Source organism: Xyrauchen texanus, chromosome 1 (assembly GCF_025860055.1).
Source record: "Xyrauchen texanus isolate HMW12.3.18 chromosome 1, RBS_HiC_50CHRs, whole genome shotgun sequence".
In the NCBI taxonomy this organism is placed as follows: domain Eukaryota; kingdom Metazoa; phylum Chordata; class Actinopteri; order Cypriniformes; family Catostomidae; genus Xyrauchen; species Xyrauchen texanus.
In genome coordinates, this window is record NC_068276.1 from 19831727 (window position 1) to 19847622 (window position 15896).

At 39.3% G+C, this 15896-nt stretch overlaps 1 long non-coding RNA gene across 2 annotated transcripts in view; it reads right to left on the minus strand.

The window, feature by feature from the left end:
- Positions 1-447: 447 nt before the first annotated feature.
- Positions 448-15896, minus strand: part of LOC127625779 (uncharacterized) — an 89499-nt gene continuing 74050 nt past the window's right edge. For both annotated transcript variants that reach the window (XR_007968364.1, XR_007968371.1), the window contains exon 3: positions 448-855. This is a non-coding gene — a long non-coding RNA (uncharacterized LOC127625779). The remainder of the gene's footprint in view (positions 856-15896) is intronic.

The window sequence follows — 15896 nt, forward strand, 5'->3', positions numbered from 1 at the left end:
TGAAGAGGAAGATGCGATACGCCAGACATAACAATGCAGAAGAGCTGAAGGCCACTATCAGAGCAACCTGGGCTCTCATAACACCCGAGCAGTGCCACAGACTGATCGACTCCATGCCACGCCGCATTGCTGCAGTAATTCAGGCAAAAGGAGCCCCAACTAAGTATTGAGTGCTGTACATGCTCATACTTTTCATGTTCATACTTTTCAGTTGGCCAACATTTCTAAAAATCCTTTTTTGTATTGGTCTTAAGTAATATTCTAATTTTCGGAGATACTGAATTTGGGATTTTCATTAGTTGTCAGTTTTAATCATCACAATTAAATGAAATAAACATTTGAAATATATCAGTCTGTGTGTCATGAATGAATATAATATCCAAGTTTCACTTTTTGAATGAAATTACTGAAATAAATCAACTTTTTGATGATATTCTAATTGTATGACCAGCACCTGTACATGAATTTACCTTTACTTAATGGAATTACCCATGCATTTGCATTCATTTCTGGAATATGTGCATACCAGCTTGTGAGCATTTAATTATTTCTACAATCCCCTGATCTATTAAATCATAATCAGAAATAAGTTTGACATATGCACACTTAAGGAAATCATACATATATATTTGTTCAATAACAGAAGCTTCCAAGAACACACAAAAATGGACTATTAAACTGAACAATAGAATACAAATATCTGAAATGGATTTAACAACAATCCCACAGCAAGGCAATTTAAATCAGCTTTCAAAAGAATGGTAGCAAGAAATGCCATCAGAGCTAGTGGCAACTGTTCTCCACTGGATAGCACAACCTTCTGATATGCTGGCAATTAAGGCAGTGGTGTTCAGCCTGAAACAGAAGACACAGAGAAAAACATCACTGTAAAACAAATATGAAGATTCAATGCACTACCTGTTTATCAGCACTCGAGACCTGTTTATCAGTGTGGAGAGCTCTTCCAAAGATGAACACACTGATCAACATGAAGACCGTCAACATTATAAGACCGTCAGACAGCGTCCTGAAAGTCTGCAAGACAGCTGAGAGAGTTCTTCAACAGCACACACTCACAAGGCCCATCCCTGTCCCCCACAAAGTTTCTGGAACTCCATGGTAGTTCTGCATCCAAGGAACTTGAGGCAAACATGTTCAACCTACAACCATACAACAATCACATCTTCATACTCAAAAGTGCATTGCAGAAAGCTGCACTAACATCAGACTCCACTTCATTGCCAAGGAAACATGCTGCATCACACTCCAAACGGCTTAAGAAAACTCTGGGCAAGCTTGTACTGCAAAAAAAATAATAATATATATATATATATATATATATATATATATATATATATATATATATATATATATATATATATAAAGAACCGGTCGGTTGCATCAGCTATACACAAATTACAACTTAGCCTAGTAGTGGCGTAAATAGGCACCAAGTCACAATTTACGTACTACTAAATATTTGAGTGTTGCACCATGAAACTAAACCCTACGTATAAACTAAAGATTTACGGAAGACTCTGACAAGGAGCAGTTAACGGTGCAGTTTTCAGGGTGCGTCGTTTTAGTTAAAACATAAATTTAGTTAGCTAGTGCACTCCTGCTGCAAACCAATTCCAGTATTACCTAACATTCAGTTGGACGATTATTGAAATCCAAGCTGCCCGTGAGATGGGCCATATTCAGGCCTACACTACAAAAAGTACAAATCACACACACAGACAATTAATGCAAGCCCACATTATATTCATCAGTTGTATCAGCAGTGTTTATCTGCAAGTAGATATTCAACTTGACCAAAAATTACCTGAATTTATTGCTGCTGCAATAAAGAGTAAAATAACAAACTGACACTTACAATAATCCGGGGGATACATTTTTTCCAAATAAAAATGTATTACATGTACCATATATGAAGATTGCATTGTAGTGCAGTATATGCAGACATATACTTTTTTTAAAGTGACCTTCACATGGCTTGATTGGTGATTGGAAAATTGGGGGCACTTGGTGATTCAAAATCTGTATGCCAAAACCTAGTGTCATGGGAATTCAAATAGATTGCTTTCTCAAGGTATAACAGACCTTCGTGGGTTATCTCCAAAGTTCACCAGAATTTATTCTAGGTCATCATGAACACTTGTTATGATGAATTGGAAGCCAGTCTAAAACCAGTTGCCCTTAGAGGTACCATCACACAAAAACTGTTAAGTCACTAGCTTAATTCGGAATGACACACTACCATACTACTCTCGCTATTTCTGACATGTCTTTAAATTGCAGAAAACGTAAGAGTAGTGGTAGTCATTCTGAACTCAGCCACTGATTGACATGGCTGCAAATCAACTGCTTATTGTTCCAGACAATTCGTTGTTCCGATGTTCATTTTGGGGGTCTGAGCACAGTTCGCTGGATTTTTGGCTCTTATGTGAACACACCAAATGATCTTAGAACCCTTTAAAGTGAACCGAGCCGAGACCATCTCGAGAGGTGGTCTGAGTACGGTTCACTTTCAGCCTTGGGTTTGGTTCACTAATAATGCGTATTCTGATTTTCCCATTTGCGTAATGCCAATTCACAGCTGTTGCGTAATGTCAACAGCTGTACATTTTTTGGAGATGTATAAATCGTCCCCATCGATCAGCTTTATTGAGTCCACACCTCCTAATGTGGGCCCTGAGGAGCTGGTGACTCGGTTCAACTCTGTGTGTATGGATATACAGTGCATCCGGAAAGTATTCACAGCGCTTCACTTTTTCCACATTTTGTTATGTTACAGCCTTATTCCAAAATTCTACAAACAATACCCCATAATGACAATGGGAAAGAAGTTTGTTTGAAATCTTTGCAAATTTATTAAAAATTAAAACTGAGAAAATCACATGTACATTAGTATTCACAGCCTTTGCTCAATACTTTGTTGAAGCACCGTTGGCACCAATTACAGCCTGAAGTTTTTTGTGTATGATGCTACAAGCTTGGCACAACAATTTTTGGGCAGTTTCTCCTATTCTTCTTTGCAGGAACAGCATCTCCACCACCACCACACTGAGCACTGGGGCCCCCCCAGGGCTGTGTGCTCAGTCCACTGCTGTTCACTCTGCTGACTCACGACTGTGCAGCAATGCACAGCTCGAATCACATCATCAAGTTCGCCGATGACACGACCGTGGTGGGTCTCATCAGCAAGAACGACGAGTCAGCATACAGAGAGGAGGTGCAGCGGCTGACGAACTGGTGTAGAGCCAACATCCTGTCCCTGAATGTCGACAAAACAAAAGAGATGGTTGTTGACTTTAGGAGAGCACAAGGTGAACTCTCCGCTGAACATGGACAGCTCCTCTGTGGAGATCGTCAAGAGCACCAAATTCCTTGGTGTTCACTTGGCGGACAACCTCACCTGGTCCCTCAATGCCAGCTCTATCACCAAGAAAGCCCAGCAGCGTCTCTACTTTCTTCGAAGGCTGAGGAAAGCACATCTCCCAACCCCCATCCTCACTACATTCTATAGAGGGACTATTGAGAGCATCCTGAGCAGCTGCATCACTGCCTGGTTTGGGACTTGCACCGTTTCGGACCGCAAAGCCCTGCAGAGGATAGTGAGGACAGCTGAGAAGATCATTGGGGTCTCTCTTCCCTCCATCAAAGACATTTACAAAAAAACACTGTATCCGCAAAGCAACCAGCATTGTGGACGACCCCACACACCCCTCACACAAACTCTTTACCCTCCTCCCGTCTGGCAAGAGGTACCGAAGCATTCGGGCCCTCACGGCCAGACTGTGTAACAGCTTCTTCCCTCAAGCCATCAGACTGCTCAATACTCAGAGACTGGTTTGACACACACGTGTCCTGAGTTGCACTTTAATTACTGTCACTTTATAACTGTCTGCTACCTCAATAACTGCTATGTGCATAGAACATTATCTCATAGTATGTTATGTTTACATTTTTAGAAACTGTCATCTTTTTGCACTGCTGAGTACTGGTCGGCGCTGCACTGTCTATTGTCCTGTTCATTGTCAGAAATGTGTTGTACTGTCCCGTACTTTTTGCACATGTTTGCACGTGCACTTAATATAGGTATATGTAGGTTTTTTTTTTTTTTTTTTATATAGGTATTTTATTTCGTTGTGTTGTCTCATGTGGTCCTGTGTTGGTCCTTTGTTGTTTTTATGTAGCACCATGGTCCTGGAGGAATGTTGTCTCGTTTTGCTGTGTACTGTTCTAACTGTATATGGTTGAAACGACAATAAAAACCACTTGACTTGACTTGACTAAAGCTGCATCAGGTTGGATGGGGAGTGTCAGTGCACAGCCATTTTCAGATCTCTCCAGAGATGTTCAATCGGGTTCAAGTCTGGGCTCTGGCTGGGCCACTCAAGGACATTCACAGAGTTGTCCCATAGCCACTCCTTTGTTATCTTGGCTGAGTGCTTAGGGTCGTTGTCCTGTTGGAAGATGAACCTTCGACACAGTCTGAGGTCCAGAGTGCTCTGGAGCAGGTTTTCATCAAAGATGTCTCTGTACATTGTTGCATTCATCTTTCCCTCGATCCTGACTAATCTCCCAGTTTCTGCCACTGAAAAACATCCCCACAGCATGATGCTGCCACCACCATGCGTCACTGTAGGGATGGTATTGGCCAGGTGATGAGCGGTGCCTGGTTTCCTCCAGACATGATGCTTCCCATTCAGGCCAAAGACTTCAATGTTTGTTTCATCAGAACAGAGAATTTTGTTTCTCATGGTCTGAGAGACGTTCAGGTGCCTTTTGGCAAACTCCAGGTGGGCTGTCATGTGCCTTTTACTGAGGAATGGCTTCCGTCTGGCCACTCTACCATACAGGCCTGATTGGTGGAGTGCTGCAGAGATGGTTGTTCTTCTGGGAGGTTCTCCTCTCTCCACAGAGAAATGCTGAAGCTCTGTCAGAGTGACCATCGGGTTCTTGGTCACCTCCCTGACTAAGGCCCTTCTCCCCTGATCGCTCAATTTAGCCGTGCGGCCAGCTCAGAAGAGTCCTGGTGGTTCCAAACTTCTTCCATTTATGGATGGCTCATTGGGACACTGGGATCTGTGCCTCAATACAATCCTGTCTCGGAGGTCTTCAGACAATTCCTTGGACTTCATGGCTTGGTTTGTGCAGTGACATGCACTTTAACTCTGGGACCTTGTATAGACAGGTGTGTGCCTTTCCAAATCATGTCCAATCAACTGAATTTATCACAGGTGGACTCCAATCAAGTTGTAGAAACATCTCAAGGATGATCAGTGGAAACAGGATGTACCTGAGCTCAATTGTGAGTGTCATGGCAAAGGCTGTGAATATTTATGTACATGTGAATTTTATTTATTTTATTTTTTTTATACATTTGCAAAGATTTCAAACAAACTGCTTTCACGGTGTCATTATGGGGTATTGTTTGTAGAATTTTGAGGAAAATAATGAATTTAATCCATTTTGGAATAAGGCTGTAACATAACAAAATGTGGAAAAAGTGAAGCGCTGTGAATACTTTCCAGATGCACTGTAGATACAGAGTCAAGAAATTAAATGTAACTCCAGAGCCTTGGCTTAATAATTATATCTGTGCCCTTGGGCAGGAAAGTCAAGCAGAAATGGAGGAAAGACAATTTGTCTCTCTCCAAATTTTAAGGGAGAGTTTGAAAAAATATCAGACGGCTGTGAAGACTGCAAGAGCAAGTTATTTTCTAGGATCACGAGCGGAACCAAAACTCACCTAGGATATTGTTTTCAACTATAAATAGAATATTTAACCTGGCTGGAGGGCTTGGTTTTAACCCCTATGTAGGCACAAACTATTTTGTTAGCAAAGTAAATATGATTAGAGTTTATTTTTCCATACAAGTTGTTGATGCAGCGGAGACATCTGCACATTTGATCAATTTGAGGATGTATTCGTTTCAGCAGTTAAAGACATCATTATGCACATGAGGCCATCCTCATGTAGTCATTATGTCGTTTTGCTATGACTTCTCAAGGAGATGGTAGATGATAAACTATAAGCAGATACATGTTGTGGTTAAGAGCTGATTTTTCCAAATTTGGAGAAAGTGATTCATGCCTTAATTTTATCACGTTTAGATTACTGAACTGTACTTTACATCGGATCCTGTCAGGTCTCGATTTAGAGACTGCAGCTAACTCAAACGCAGCAGCAAGGCTACTTGTTGGGGCAAAGAAGAGGGATCACCTCTCACCAATTCTGGCTTTGCTTCGCTGGCTGCTGGTTGAATTGAGGATAAAATATAAGGTATTACTGTTTGTGTTTAAAGCAGTCCATGGAATGGCCCCCGCTTATGTGTCTGACCTCATTTCTTTACAGCTGCCTCGGAGAACACTTAGATCGGCTAATAAATTATTACTCTCAGTGCCCCAATCTCATTTGAAATCAAAAGGTGATCGTGCCTTTTCAATTGCATTGCCTAGATTATGGAACGGACTGCTGCTTGAAATTATAGCTGCTTCTAGCATTTCAACTTTTAAAGCTCATGTTCAAATTTTGTAGTATTCCTTGGCCTTTCAGTAGAGGCATTGATGTATTGATTGATGTTTTAATGTGGTCCGATTTTTTTTATGTTTTCTGGCTTTTATGAATGTACAGCACTTTGAGCAACCATGTAGTAGGAAAGTGCTTTATAAATAAATGAAATTACATGAAACTTGTTTGGCCCTGACAGGTTCCCGTACGCAGGAAATAACAATGCGAGCACGGGAGAGACGCAACAAGCCACTTCCTCTGTTTCTATGGAGATGACAGCTTGGGAAGCATATTAAAATACTGTAAACTGCTCACAAAATGAACTCAAAGGTCTTAATTTACTGTTCTGTGCAAATGAAGATTTGAGGGTTTAAATGAACGCCTTAAAAAGCCCCATGAAAGGTACGAAATTATGACAGGAATATATATATATATATTGTATTCTGTGAATGGAAGTAGATGAAACAAAATTGTGATTAATCTTATTGTTTGTCGTTAATACGACTAATCGACCCTGACTCAATGTTGAATTGTGCCTTTAAATCTAGTATTTTTAATATACAAATACAACGCATTCAGTTCTGTTACATAACTTTTCTCTTTTAATGTATAAACAATATGTAATTATTCAGAATTACATAACATTGATGCCAAAGATGAATTAATTAAGTTATATTGAATATATACACCTGTTCTTATGCTGCTTATTGGTTTTGAGAGCACTAAGTATGTTTATATTACCTTATAAGTTAATATGTAGAGCTATTTGTCCTCTTAACATTAAATATAGCCCTAATCATAATTACTATAATAAATACTATCTTTTATAATGTGGTCTCGGTTCCACAAAAGACACTGTGTGTGAATACAAAAAGGACTAAGAACCTGTAACTGGTAAAGTGGACCAAAAAGTACGGTGGCCCAGTATTGCACAACACAACGAAATTCAAAAAGCAAACATAAGTTCACAACACAACGGAAACAAGCCACAACACAACGCAAAAAAGCCGCAACACAACGGAAACAAGCCACAACACAACGAAATAGCCACAACACAACGGAATAGCCACAACACAACGGAAATGATCCCGACCACTAGGGGGCAGCGTCGGCACTAAAAAGCCGATATTTCACACACACACACACAGCGTCAAACTCGGAGGAGAAGAGAGGAAAAACACATGTGAAAACAAAGCAAAAGCAGGAAAATGAGTCGGAAGCACAGCAGCATTTGGAACCACTTTAATGATGTGGACAATGTTAAAGCACAGTGTAGAATTTGCCAAAAAAAAATATCGCATAAAGCCGGTTCTACGCACAACCTACACCGGCATATGCGATCTGTGCACCCAACTGTGAAGCTAGCGGAGCTTCGAGAAACAGCTTTTTCTTTAATATGGGTTCTATTATGTTCAGATTGTATTTGTTTTGAATGTTGTTTCTATACATTAAAAAGTTTTAATGCAAATGCTTAATAGTATTATTTTTTCATAACAAATCAATGCATTTTTAAAGAAATTGTGAGACATTGTGAGTATGATTTCATTTAATAATTGAATTAGAATTGTTTTCACACCTATCATAGAGAAAACATTTTTTTTTTAAAGAGCCGTTTGTGAGCCAAAAGAGCTGGCTCTTTTCAGTGAGCTGAGTCAAACGAGCCGACTCACGAAAAAGAGCCGGATTGCCCATCACTAATCCAGACCGCCAGCGATAACGCATGGGAGATTGAGAGCAATTTACCGTTTCCGGAGACCACCTGTCCCCCTAGTGGTCGGGAGCATTTCCGTTGTGTTGTGGCTATTCCGTTGTGTTGTGGCTATTCCGTTGTGTTGTGGCTATTTCGTTGTGTTGTGGCTTGTTTCCGTTGTGTTGCGGCTTTTTTGCGTTGTGTTGTGGCTTGTTTCCGTTGTGTTGTGAACTTATGTTTGCTTTTTGAATTTCGTTGTTTTGTGCACTACTGGGCCACCGTAAAAAAGAGATCTGAGCTCACTTACAAGGTCTCAGACTGTGTGAATGCTAAGAGAACTGGATCCTTTTTCACTCTGGACCACTTTTTGGTCCACTTAAAGTTGACTGGGTTTGTTTTTTTTTTTTAACGAGGACTCAAGTATGAAAACACCCTAAGTACACTGAGGACTGACCGAGACCTGTGTGTTGTCCTGACACCTGCTGGTGATTAAGAGCACTACAACCTTGAACGAAAAGGCTAAAATATGCTGGTTGAGGTCAACCTGTTTCTTTCAGCTCTCTAAAGAATTCAGAGATCCAGGAATACAGAAATCACTAAAGTCTTTATTTCCTTTACAGAGAGAAAGAGTCGGAATAGAGAAAGCGAACAAAGCAACTTACTAGTGTTATTTAGATAGCATCTCACTCTCTCACATTCTTGCTCAGTCACACTTACACACTCTTGCTCGCCTTCATTTTCATTTCTGAACTTCTTTTTAGTATCTCATTATAGTTTAAGAATTGATTTGGCTCTTGGAGAGGAAAAAGTCCACCCTAATTCTTTACTAATTTAATGAGAATAAGACTGGAACAGCCAGACAGCTATGTAGTGGGTCCCATTTACTGCCAAATCAAGAGGGAGATTCTCAAGTGTTTTGAAATTCCCTGCATTTGAATTTGGTGTACACACATACACATACACACACATACACAGGCTCACACAAATAAACACATATTGTCACTATATATCCTGTTCTGTCTTCTGGAAGCTTAAATTCAATTTGGCAGTTAATTAGCTATTTAGTTAATAAACAAATTAATTGAAGTTGGCAGAGACTTTTACCCTTAGCTCCCATAGTGTACTCTAAAGGTCTTTAATGCCCAGTATTTCTACAAAAAAGAATTTTGTAGTCTATAACAACAACAACAAAAAAAAGAACTGTACTTTGTTTTTTATATAATTATTTCTTGTTTTTATTATTTTCATGATTTCCTATGATAGACTAGTTTAATACAGGTGCAAGATCAGAAGGAAGTTGGAAAGCCTAAATGACTACATGAATGAATCTATTTTACGAAGAAGGCTTTATTTTCTTATGTTGACAGATGAGTGTGTTTAAAAACAAACACATTACAGAAAGAGAGAGAGAGAGAAAGAAAGAGGAGCAAACCCCTTATTCAACTGCTCTGCTCACCAGTCACACCAAGGATCCCAGTTAATCCTGGAAATTGGTTTGTTCCCTGACAAGGTTACGAAATGACAGAGAGAGAGAGAGAAATAAAAGACAAATGTGATGGGAGGAGAGAGAAAGAGAATAAAAGAGAGATGTTGGTCTTTGCTTACTGACAGGCTGCTCTCTCCAGCAGGGATTTTTAGAATAAGGAAGTTGGGTTGTGTTTAGGCTTTGGGCAAAGATTACTACGAGAACCATTTCTTAGGTTAAAAATGGGTAATTACAAGGGTATTATGTGGTTTATGAGGACATTTTTAGTGTCCCCTTAATTAAAATAACTTAAAAACACATACTAAACAATGTTTTATACGGGATTGAATCTATAGTTCGTAGAGTATAAAAATCATTATGTCTGTGGAGAGTCCTCATAATGATAGCTGCACCAACGTGTGTGTGTGTGTGTGTGTGTGTGTGTGTGTGTGTGTGTGTGTGTGTGTGTGTGTGTGTGTGTGTGTGTGTGTGTGTTCTTTTCCTGTTCCTCAGCACATTAATGCTTTCACAACCCTGTCACAGTGAAATGTGGGTCCCATTTTCCTCCCGTCCCAGCTGAACCCTGTATATACAGAATACTGTATAATAACAGCCAGCAGATACAATTTGTTACTCTAACTCATCGTATTTTCTATGTTACAGGAACATTTCACGCCGGAGTGCAAGTTTAAGGAGTGTGTGTTTGAGAACTATTATGTGACATACTCGTCAATCTTGTACCGTCAAACACAGTCGGGTCGGGCCTGGTACATAGGCATTAACCGAGATGGACAGGTCATGAAAGGGAACCGGGTGAAAAAGACAAAAGGTGCAGCCCACTTTCTGCCCAAACTCATAGAAGGTATGACCTAGTTTCTTATGATTACATGACGGCTATATTACTGTGTAAAAGTTTGCAGAATAATTTTAATATTTAAAGGATATTCTGGATTAAACACAACTCAACTTTGACAGCATCTGTTGCTTTCAATTACGAAAACTACAAGAAAATTATTTAGACTCATCCCTCTGTTTGCAAAAACAAAACAAAAAATATGGGTACAGTAATGCATTTACAAAGGAAGTCTAAGGGGCAAGGACAGAGTATTGTCAGAAGTCTTTTCATTGGTAGGACTACTGTTTGGTTCTTCTGATCTTTGGCAATAAAGGCATTCCAATGTCAGACGCTCAGAAAATGACGTGTAAGAAAACAAAACTGCAACAGTCCCATTAGCAGTGTTCGACTGTCACACAACGTCTCCTAACAACCTAAAATATAAACAATGCTGCAATGCTAGCATTTGTGCTACAGGTGTAAAGTTATCAAAAGAAAGTATAATTTACCATCTGTTGCTGCAAACGTTTGTTAAACAAGCCTGAATATCATGTTATGAAGGAACTTTTACTTATTGATCGATATTATTTAATAAAAGTGAATGTTTATCCTCAACTTTGTACATCTCCCTGCGTGCCGGGTTGTTTGCGGACGTCACACACCTGCATCTCAGCAAAATCAGATTTCCGCATAATGTTCCAAGTTGGAAGTCCGACTTCCAGTGGCATTCCATTGTATTTTTTCGGAAGCTGGAAATTCTGACTTTCCGAGTTGAATGGAAGGCAGCATAAGTTCCAGTTATGCATTAATGGCATAATTCTTGTGGATGGAATTTGCTCTACATAAATAGTCCCTGTCTGGTATCCAGTGTAAGTAACCTTGTTTACTGACTTTACAAGGTCTTGACTGGATCTGAAATATTGGATATAACTTATCAAGGCATAAAAAAGGTTTGTAAGCTTTTCTATTACAGTAGTCCCATGTTAACACATAAAATGTTGCAGCTATACTTTTGTAAATGTGTATTTTAATGTTGGTTTGGTGTAATGCATTGCCTCATAGACTTTCATTGTGCATTACTGTAAAAATATTTTTTTAATGCTTTTACAAATTTTAAAGTGTATTCTGTGGTAATCAATAGCATGATGCTGATTAATTTGTGATTATTGGAAAATTCCATTAATCAATTATTCTTCATTTGTTGATCATTAAAGGTGCTGTAAGCGATGTTAGTCATTCTGTAACTTCCATTAGACTTAAGCCCTGTTCACACCACCAGTGACATTGTCTCTTGCAAGGACGGATTAAGAACTTAGAGCCCCATGGGCCGATACATGATGGAGGCCTCCCATACCCAATGAAAATAAAAATACTATTACAACTACTGCATGACAGTTATATGACTACGTTCTTCTTTATGCACTCTGTTACAGGATCATACTTTATTTAGGCCTACTTTTGCCTTTTCATTAGACATTTAATGCATGCAGGACTTAAACATTTTAAAGTCCTCCATAGATCTTGCACAGTTTTGCACAAATTATGTTGCTTATATACAGTAAAAATGTATTTAAACCATCAGCTTTGTACACAGCCAGGGTAAACTGCATTTTGTGAGTCAGAGGCTGTTCTCTGTAGTCCTTCAAATACAGTAAATGTGCTGCGCCTGTCAGATGCAGATTCCTTGAAAGCACACTGGGTGCCTATGTTCATGCTGTTGGAAAAGGCATTTCACACAAGGCTGACATTTACAAAAAATAAAAAATAAATGGTTTAGAGCTTGAGGCCCCTTGGGTTTGGACCTATGGTTAATTTGTGCCTGATCGCTAGATATCGCTAGTCCATGTACTGTATGTCACTAGTGGGCATTTCTTATTGTCGCTCTAACATTATTGGTGGACTGCATAACTGGCTATAGCTTTTGAGAATCAGCTCACACATAAGATAAATATTTACATAAAACTAAGGCAGAAAGCGCATCAAAGTCTTCTGATTGGCAATTCAAAGAATGTGACATTGGCCCGAGGTCACATTTCTGTTTGCTGATTACACAGTCTAGTGCTGTCAAAGAGACCGTCGAGATATCTCAGGACAATTTTTCAGAGATATTGAACATTTACTGCATAGCATTCCATGAAAAATTGCTTACAGCACCTTTAAATTTAGATACACTTTGAAAATGGTTTGTGTTTTGAGGAACTCATTCTTTCTACTTTTTTTGTCCAGTCGCAATGTACAAGGAGCCATCTCTGCATGATGTTGTTGAACAAAGCCCGCCTAGAAAAACGGCCAAAACTTCAAACTCACCTGTCCATAAAAACGGCAAGAAAGACCTGCTGTCTCTACCTGCGGCATCCTAGCAAGAGGAAAAGGAAAGCTTGGCTTGCACAGAAATGCACCAACAAAGGCACAAGGGGTTCGATACAAATAAAGTTTGTAGTCTTTCCGCTGATCCTCAGAACTATGATATTTCCAACCATGCATCAGGACCCTTGCAAAATCCAAAAAAAACCTTGTTGACTAGTGTAATGCCGCACGTAGTCACACTTCCTATCGGTCTCGCCCATATCGAGGGAATACTGAGCAATAATAACCGTAATGGTCTGAGGTCCGAGTCTTCTCAAGCACTCTCACTATCTATGCTCGTTTCGTGACAATAGCTACACCTGAAAGATCTTTGTCTTCCTATTTTTAAAAAAAATGCTCTTTGTGAAGCAATTTGTGATACTTAAACCATTCCCTCCCTTTGTTCAGACATTCACAGATCCCCTATATTTGCATTTTTCTTTCAGAAGCATCTGTTGGCTCTAATCCTGTTTGTCACCTCAGCACCTCCAAGATCCCCTGGCATCTCTAAGCCCTGTTTGTAATCTTGTGCCGTTCTCCACATCCACTGCACTTTTATTATCTTGAGACACAGAGGCCATTTTCCACTTCACAACACAGGAAAAGCCCAGCACACTCTCTCTGGGACCATTAAGGATACTGCCACATACACACTCACCCAAACCAAATAACTAAATAAATAAAACTTCCCCTCCTCTAAGGATGATGATGTTTAGAGTCATTCGACCTTGTGAAAACCTCTTTCTCTGCTCATCGTCTGCGGAGGGACAACATTTTTGTGTGTGTTTATGTGCGTGTATGTGTGTGTGGTGAACAGCAATGCACTATAATTTGTAAGATGACTCATAACAAAGGGAGCAGAGCTGCAATATTGCTTCTTTTGGTTGAGATAAGTTTTTGTTTTCTTCATTGCAATATGCCCAGAAAGCAATATTGGTACAGTTGCACACTTTCGCCTCTCTTTTTAGCATGTGTGTTATTTTAGAGCAGGGTTTCTTGAAGTAGATATGCTGACTATTGTGGCTACAAGTTTTCCAAAGTTCATGTCCCTACATTCAATTTAATTAGATCACATTTGCCTGAGGGCAAAGGCACTTCACCCAGAAAAATGAAACAAACAAATGCTGAAAAGGTCCAATTCTTGTTCATTTTCCACTGATAAAAATGGAAAATAGGACCCAGAGGAGCTCACTGGTTTTATGGTATTTTAGTCCAACTTTATTTAAGGTGTTTTTAAGTATATACATGGAAATGTGGAGCATTCAAAGTGCTATGAGGAGCATGACCAATTCATTCCATGTAAACACACCTACCGTGTGTACATTCGTTTTTGTGTGTTTTTTTAATGGCTTTCTTACAGTTTTCAGATTCATTTGTCCAAGCATTGGTGGTTATCATTATCACAGCAAAACCAAGGACAAAACTTAAACAAATAACAGGAAATCAAACTTTTCTCTTGCTGATCTGAATAATTTCTCATAGCATGCACCTGGTGTAGAGGAAATTAAATCTATGATCATTAGATTTTCAGCCCCTAGCAGCAATGTTTGGTAGAGAGAAACCAAGATATTAAGACCAAAGTGGTAAAACTATAGATATATTAGAAATGGCACAGAAAAAAATACATTTAAATCATGTTGTTAATATTTTCCAAGATAAGAGAGGAAGAATAGTTTCCTTACTGCTAATGTGCATGCTATCACTATATCCATAGGTAATTCACTATCCCTCGTGAAAGTCGCAAAACATGTTGGTGTTAGCATTCATTAACATCCCAGGCAGATTCTTTTTCAAAGGGGTTGAATCAAAAAGCTCTGCATCTCATAGCTTCTGGGTACACATCAATAAGACTAACGGCATCTTGATATTTCTTCATAAACGATAATGTGTTTTGTAATTTTGCCAGCAACAATGCATACCATCTCAGACTCTATTCGCTTTTCGCAAGTTTCATAAAACAGCCATTCATTATTTTCATGCAATATCTGAAGGGCTACTTAAATCATGTTTTACAGGTCCACTTGGTGCTGTAGACACTTACAAGAATAAGTAAACAAAGGCAACACAGTAAGGCAGTTAACAATTAACAACTGGATTCTTAGTTGGGGAAACCCCCCCCAAAAAAACAGCAGGCCAGACTGCAAATGTGTTGAAAACGTATGAAAAATACTGTGATTTATAAAAGCAATGACTATTATAGCATCCCATAATGTATTTGTAACAGTTCAAGGCTGGGCAAGTAGGATGCGGGAATCAGCTTAACAGTAAACATAAAGTTTAATGTCAAAACTCAAACTTACAATAACAGAAAACAAACATAGACACTCATGCAACACGGCCGTGAGCATCTCTCTCTCTCTCGAACCGGCATCTCCGACCACCCCTTTATCTCGCTCTCCCGCTGATCCGCTGATTCACCGCCAGCCGTGCTTCATCATGACCCGGCCACACCCTCCTCCTCATCACAGTATTCATTCAGATAATTACAGTTACACCATGCAAGTGCTCGTTACATTGAAATGTGCTCCCTCTTCTTTCAGACATGTAAATGTCATTATAGATCCTGTGCTAATTTGTAACCTGGTCAAATAATGGCTTTTGTATTTTCGAGGGCTTGTTAATCCAATATATGACTATAAAAAGAGATTAAAGAATAGATTACTTTCTGTTCTTTAGTTCCTGTATGTCTAAAAGACAGATGTTAATTTAATTATAATTATCTCCTTTGACAGTTTTGTTTTGAGTCGGTTTCAGCTGACTGTGATGTGCCTACAACACATAAGAGATAATAAAATAAAAATGTGTTTAACCGAAGGTAATCTTAATTCAGAGTCATCTATCTGCATGATTTATATTTGGCATGCACACAAAGGCCAGATCGGGTGGTTTTACAATTATTTTAATGAAGTTGCTTCCATTCTCCATGCACAGCAAAGTGCTTCTCTCTCAGTTTCACTGCTGCTTTACGGCCATAAAAGAGAGACCAGGAGATAGCTAAGGGCTAATGCTTTTCAGTACAGGCAAACAATTAAAGACGTTC